Genomic DNA, 6,847 nt, shown 5'->3' with positions numbered 1-6,847 from the left:
AGTGTATTAAAATCACCCATTATCATGGGGAATTATCAGTTTCCTCTTGCAGTTCTTCTGTTATTTTTTATAGTACACAGTTCAACTTTATGCTATTGGATGTAACCAAGTTTAGAATTGTATCACCCTTCTGAACTGATTACTGTCTTCTTTGGTAAATTGTAAGTTTATTTTGTCTGATTACAATATAGCTACACTACACCAACTCTCTTTTGGTTCAAATTTGTTTGACATATCTTTTTTCCATCATTTTGCTTCAACCATTCTATATTATTATGTTATAGGGGTGTCTCTTAAACAGAAGATAGCTGGATTTTGTTTATTTGTTGTATTACAATCTTTGTCCTCTAACTGGAGAATTGGATCCAATTATATTTATTGTGATTAATATATTTGGATTTATTTCTACCATCTTATTTCTAATATTTCATTTTTTCTCTTTCCTTATCTTCATTTAGATTGCTTTTTATTTAATTCTAGTTTTTTTCCTTATGCGAAATTTGACCTTATACACTCTATTCCTATTTTTTTGGTGGTTACACTAGTAATTTTTACATGTATAATTAATTTAATAAAGTCTAAAATTAATCAGTATCATTATCCTCCTTTGCAACAACATAAGTAAGCACTTTAGAGTGCTTTAACTTAATTAACACTTTCCCAAGTTACAATCACCATTGTCCAGTATTTTAGTTGACGTTTTCTCCCCCACACATTTTTTTAGTCAATGTTTTCTTAGATTTACCTATATTGTTACTGTTTGCTTACCATTCCTTTTTGCATATCAGATCTTCTATCTAGTATTATTTTGTTTCACAAATTCATTCTCAACAAGTTCCTTCAGTGAGAGACAGGTGGCGATAATTCTCTCAATTTTTGTTTGGCACAGTCTAGATGGGACCACTTTACTATAATTTTTAACTTGGGAATTTTCAGGTCCACAATTAATATAAATCTCAGCCCTACATCCATCTGAAGTCTGATCTGATCATGAATTTTCACCAGAAGCTTTTTGGTATAAATTTACCTGCCTGAAGTAGAGGCTAAAAAAGCAAATATATTTATGTTTGGGGACTGGGAAAGAGTGGAAATGGGATTTGAGTTTTTTCTTTTTTCTAGTTCACCTCTTCACTGCAGATGTTTCTTTTCAGTAGTCTCTGCTTTATGTAGGAATCTCTGACCTGATTTTCACCTTGTTCTGCACTAGGTTTTGTAAGAAGTCACAAGCTGTGTTAAAATTGAAGCTCTAGGTCACCTAGGTTTGACAGGGCCTCCTGAGATAGGTAAATGTCCCTAGGGCAGCACCATCTTCATCACTCAAATACCCTTCTGGATTCCTAGCTCTCCATTTTTTGGCTTCTCATGTTTTCCTTCCCTTTCTTGCTGGCTCAATGGTGCATTTAAAGGGGCTTTAAAAAATACTTTATCAAGCATTTGTAAGTGTTGCATACAAGTACAGCTTTTAAGGATCTATTCTGCATCTTTCTAGAACCAATGCATTCCACTCTTAATAACTTATGCATGGCAGCCAGGAGGACTACTGTTGTTACCAAAAGGGGGACCCCTTCCAGGGCCCGAGAGTGGGCTCTTGTCTAACACTTGGAAATGAATTGTCTGAGGAGAAATACGTGCTGACAAAGCAAAAGACTTTATTGGGAAAGGGCACCCAGGTGCCCTAGTAGGTGCCCTACTACCCTGGAGAGTAGCAGGGTAAGGGAACCCAGGAGAACTGCTCTGCCACGTAGCTTGCTGTCTCACGTTTTATGGTAACGGGGTTACTTTCCGTGTTGTCTCTGGCCAATCATCTTCTCCGTGCCCATATTTAGCCTGATTCAAGGCCCTCCCTGACAGTGCGCAAGAATTTCTCAGACAGGATGGTTTCCAGCACAAGGATTTCTGGGAGGTTGGTGGGACATATTATGGACTGACATCTCCTCCCTCCTTTTGGCCTCTCCCGAATTCTCCAAGTTAGTTTTCAGCGGCAGCACTGTGTTCCTTATCGTGACCTCCTGTTGTAAAACAACTTACGCAAGTGGTTATTACCATGACTGGCCAAGGCGGGCAGTTTCAGTCAGCAGTTCCCTAACATTTTCTCCTCCATCCCTGTAACTCACCAAACTGCATGCCTTTGGACAACCTCCGCAAACCTCAGTTTTCTGAGTTTCCTTATCTGGTGCCTCCTTATTAGATCCGTTAAAACAGAAATTTTTTCCGTTTACATAACCTCCTTCAGGGAAGAGATTTAGCATTTTTGATAAAACCCTTAAAGTTCTGGGGACCTTTAATAAAATTAAGACTTCTTGTAGGAAACACACACTTGCTAACAGGTGAAAGTCTCAGTCTAAAAATAACTTTACACTTTGATTTTCGTTAACTGTATACTCTATCCCCATTCTTTTCCCCTATGAAATACCCTTATCAAGAGTGAATCTTTGAATTGGATTCCTGCAGGGCTTTTTTTTTAATCTTACAATAAGATAGACCTAAATATATGATATATGATCATAACTGAATAGTCTGAAAAGTTTTTATTAGCTAATCTTTCATTTATAAGAAAATTTAAATGAATTTGTTTTCATCTTTCAGCTCTAAGTTTAGAGGCACTATAAACAAATCAGACTATCTTAGTTTCTACTGGAAATAAGATATTCCTGAACTGCAAAGATAAATATTACCTTCCAAAGGAACTTTTTCTGTTTTAAAATTTTGTGCAAATTTGAAAACAGAACCTAGCTTGAAAAGTTTAAACAGAAATGTTAAGACCAAGCCCATAAGTTTTACTTGCATTTCCTGTTGATATGCAAATTTGGTGATTATTCTGGCCAAGGCATTCCCCCTCTACCACAAACTTTCATCATTATGTTAATCAGAAGAAATGTATTAAATTTTTAATGACCATGGCTCCTTACGAAGAAACTAAGGACTGGCTACATGAAAAAAAGAAAAGACTTTTCTAGCTCATTTTAATTTATTGTTAATTATGTAAGTTTGAAATAACATGTTGATGATATAGCTGAAAAGTAATAAAAATTAAGTACTGGAGTGTTAGAAAAGCTAGATTTCTCACAGATTGAATTTGAGTAAATCACCTTTCTATGCTTCAGTATTTTCTATAAAGGGAGGATAACAGTATCTCAGCATTTGAGTCAGAATGAACTGGATTCAAATTCCTGGCAGTTTGAACTTAGAAGAGCTCCTTATGCTTCTTTGTGGGGTAGTTACATCCATACTGTAAGGATTAAGTAGTGTCTGCACCATGCACCAAGAAAGAGTAAAGAATAAAGATATGAGGAGAGTACTTTTGCTGCCGGTGAATTTAAGGTCCTTTCCTCCTCGTGAAAGAATTCAGAGACAAAGTGATAGGTAAAAAGTGGATTTATTTAGAGACACCACAGACAGAACATGGGCCATCTCAGAAGGCGAGAAGCCTTGGGGGAAACACACTCCACAGACAGAGTGTGGGCCATCTAGGAAGGCAAGAAGCAAGAGGCCTTGAAATATGGGGTGGTTAGTTTTTAATGGGCTGGATAATTTCATAGGCTAATGAGAGGATTATTCCAACTATTTTGGGGAAGGGGCGGGGATTTCCAGGAATTGGGCTATGGTTGACCTCAAAACTGTCATGGCACTGGTGGGTGTGTCATTTAGCTTATGCTAACGTATTACAATGAACATATGATGAGGCTCAAGGTCTACTGAAAGTCAAATCTTCTGCCATCTTGGATCCAGTTGGTTCTCACTAGTTGTCATGTACTGTGGCTATGTCATTCTTTTAAAGGTTGTGCCCTGCCCCCTTCCCTCCTGTTTCATTTTTGATTTTGCTATATTAATCTAATTATTTAATGATTGTTTTAACTTTTTCTTAATGTCTCTCCACTGTATTCCCTTTACCCTTTCATTAGCAAGTACCACTTTTTCTCCTTGCTTTTCAACTTTCTCTACTATAAAAAGGATGCAAAATTTGTCAGTGCAAAGGGACATCTCTCAAGCACTGCATCATTTTGATGTTAAAAATAGCAACTGCATGTTCAGGAAAACCCACCTGTATTTCCCTATTAATTCCCCAGGGTGTGTGTGTGTGTGTGTGTGTGTGTGTGTGTGTGTGTGTGTGTGTGTGTGTGTGTGTGTGTGTTTGCAAATATATAAGGAAAAGGGGATCAATGTTAAAGCTACTTATATACTTGGCATTGATTCATTGAACCAAAAATCATGGAAGCAAAAAAAGAAAAAATTAGGAGAGCTTTAGTTCTTCTGAGTTTATAGCTGCTAAAAACAGCTTTTATAAAGGAATCGCCTTTGTGCAAAAAGTATTTTCTTGTTTTTTACGCCCTTGAAAAGGAATCACATATCATACATGAAAATGGTGTGCTGCTTGACTGCATCAAAATGACAAGGGTCCAGCAGACACATTATAGCTAAATTTTAGTAGGTAGAGCAGACACACTTGAGCTTATTTTTCTCTGACTTTCTCACTCCCCATTCCAGCCCCTCGGGTACGCACGTTACACGATTCCCTAGAGTCAGAAGATGGGATTGGAGAGTTTCAGTACAGAATGTAGCTCTGGACATCACCAAGAAAAAGGAAGGGAAGAAAGAGAAGAGAGGGTAAGCAAAAGGGAGGGGGAAAAGGAAAGGAAGGAGAGAAGGAAAAAAGGAGGGAGGGAGCGCAAGAAAAGAATGAAAGAAAAAAAAACAGAAAGCAAGGAGAGAAAAAAAATAAAGAAAAACTGAGAAAGGAAGAAGCTTCGCTGAAGGGAGGAAAAGGAGCGAGGAAGTGGAGAAGGAAGAGTGTGAGAAATGTTTTTGTCTCAGGTCCATTAGAGAGAGAAATAGAACCCTTATCAGCACTACAGAATCTCGAAGAGGCAGTGTATTTTCTTGAAAGCCCCGAAGCTAAGCAATTCCAAGAATGTTTGGCAAAGCCCTTTGGCGAAGGGTGAGGGGGGGGCGGGCGTGGGGGTGGGGGCTTTCTCACACCCCCACCCCTGGCCCCCTCACAGGATGTGACAGGATTTGGGAGACCTAGAGGAAACCTTCAGGTCACCCAGGGAACTGCTCCTCTCGCTGGTCCTGCAGTGGCGAGGCGGGGTGGGGGTGGGGGGGTGAGAGCGCCGAGACGCGCGGGGCGCGGAGATGTGCAAGTGGCGAAGCTGGACCCAGCGCAGGCGGGAGAAGCCGCCCGACTCCCGGCGCGGGATCTGCTGAGAGACCAAGGTGAGTCTCTCCGGGTGCGGGTCCGAGAGATGTCCGGGTTCCCCGTCGCCCCCGGGCCCGGGCCGAGGCGGGCCCGGAACCTCCCTGGAGTCCGGCCTGGGCTCGGCGCCGCCGCCCGCCGCCAGGAGCCCGCGCTGCTCGGGACGCGCCTGGGCGGACGCACCGACCGACCAGCGCTCTGCGGCGCTCCCCGCCGCCCGCAGACCCAGTGCGCTCATTGGTCGGGATGTGTCTGCTCAGCAGCCTCCAACTTCTCCCGAATCCCATGGGTGAGTCCCGAGAAAGCGAGCTGGCACCTGGGAGCTGGGGGGAGATGGGTCCAAAGGGCGCGAGATTTCCCTCGGGGGCGGTGGGAGCCGTTGGGACGGGAGCCGGAGGGGAGCGGCGGCCGCGCGGAGCGCCTGCGTGGAAGGCGCACGGAGCAGGGTCCGTGGCTCAGGTCCGGCGAGATCAGAGCGCCCGGGACCCCGCGGCTGTGGGCGAGGGAGGCGTGCCCTGGGAAGAAGCTGCAACTGAGACTTGAAGAGTGAGGGACTGGGGTTAGAGAGGGTGACCTGGACGAGGGCTCTGCAAGTGATGTCAGGTCGACTCTTCAGATTCATTTCCATAGCTTCCTGCAGCCTCTGCCTGGGAGAGTTACGTCCGGTTACTGAGATCAGCGCTACGAAATTGCAGGCTGGCTGATTTGGGGGCTGGGAATTTGCCATTCCGCTGTAAAGACACTGTTTGTTTTTGTTTTTTGTTTGTATTTTAAAGTAAGGTTTGTTTTCATTTTGGTTTCTGTCAGATTTTCTTCTCATTTGTAACTCACTTGCCTATTTTTACTTTCCCTACCCTGAAGATCTTTTCATTATCCTGCTTCTTCATCTTGCTTTAAACCTTAGTTTCCTCTTACATAATTTATGCTGAGAGAGTGCTTAAATCTCGAGGGTTGGTTGGTGGGAGTGGTGGTGGGAGTTCTTTTGCAGATGAAAGTTTCCTTAATCTGTCTTAACCTATTTGTAGTATTTGAACAAAAGAGTAATTGCAACTGAAGTGTTCTCTTTATTTATTTATTTTCCAATAAATTTATTTATTTTTGTCTGAGTTGGGTCTTCTTTGCTGCGCGCAGGCTTTCTCTTGTTGTGGAGCACAGGCTCGCGGGCTCAGTAGTTGTGGCTTGCGGGCTCTAGAGCGCAGGCTCAGTAGTTGTACAGGACTGGCTTAGTTGCTTCGCGGCATGTGGAATCTTCCCAGACCAGGGCTTGAAACCCTGTCCCCTGCATTGGCAGGTGGATTTTTAACCGCTGCACCACCACGGAAGTCCCAAATTGTTCTCTTTAGCCTCTTGGTCAAGTTTACTCCTCCTCCATATACGATGCAAATGGTAATTTTATTAAACTGAAAAGAAGTACCTCGATATGCAGTGTCAGCATTTGGAAGCTACTAGTCTGCACACCGACTATGAAGGCATCTAGCTGGCATTATTGCTGGGTTCCAGCACTTAATCTTGGACTCCATGCTGTGTCTTTTGTTGTATAGCAACACTGCACATGGGAGTAATATGTTTGGGGCTTTGCGTTCAGAACTCCGTATTATCAGATCCAGGAAACACCTACAAGTTTCCCTTGTCCGGGGAAACAAGGAGGTGATT

General features: G+C 42.7%; 1 protein-coding gene across 7 annotated transcripts in view; it reads left to right on the top strand.

Moving 5' to 3' along the window:
* The first annotated feature begins 5,096 nt into the window (after positions 1 to 5,096).
* MME (membrane metalloendopeptidase) overlaps positions 5,097 to 6,847 on the top strand; it is a 90,370-nt gene continuing 88,619 nt past the window's right edge. For 3 of the 7 annotated variants that reach the window (XM_073803693.1, XM_033855296.2, XM_019934134.3), the window contains exon 1: positions 5,097 to 5,214. The gene's annotated coding sequence lies outside the window, so the exon portion shown is untranslated. Of the gene's footprint in view, positions 5,215 to 5,344; positions 5,484 to 5,569; positions 5,970 to 6,847 lie in introns of those variants that run through there. The other 4 variants (XM_073803689.1, XM_073803692.1, XM_073803690.1 and 1 more) reach the window with 4 other exon arrangements.

The sequence above is a fragment of the Tursiops truncatus genome, chromosome 4 (genome assembly GCF_011762595.2).
Source record: "Tursiops truncatus isolate mTurTru1 chromosome 4, mTurTru1.mat.Y, whole genome shotgun sequence".
Taxonomy (NCBI): Eukaryota; Metazoa; Chordata; class Mammalia; order Artiodactyla; family Delphinidae; genus Tursiops; species Tursiops truncatus.
Note: the sequence above shows the minus strand (reverse complement) of the source record. Positions and strands in the feature narration are given on the sequence as shown.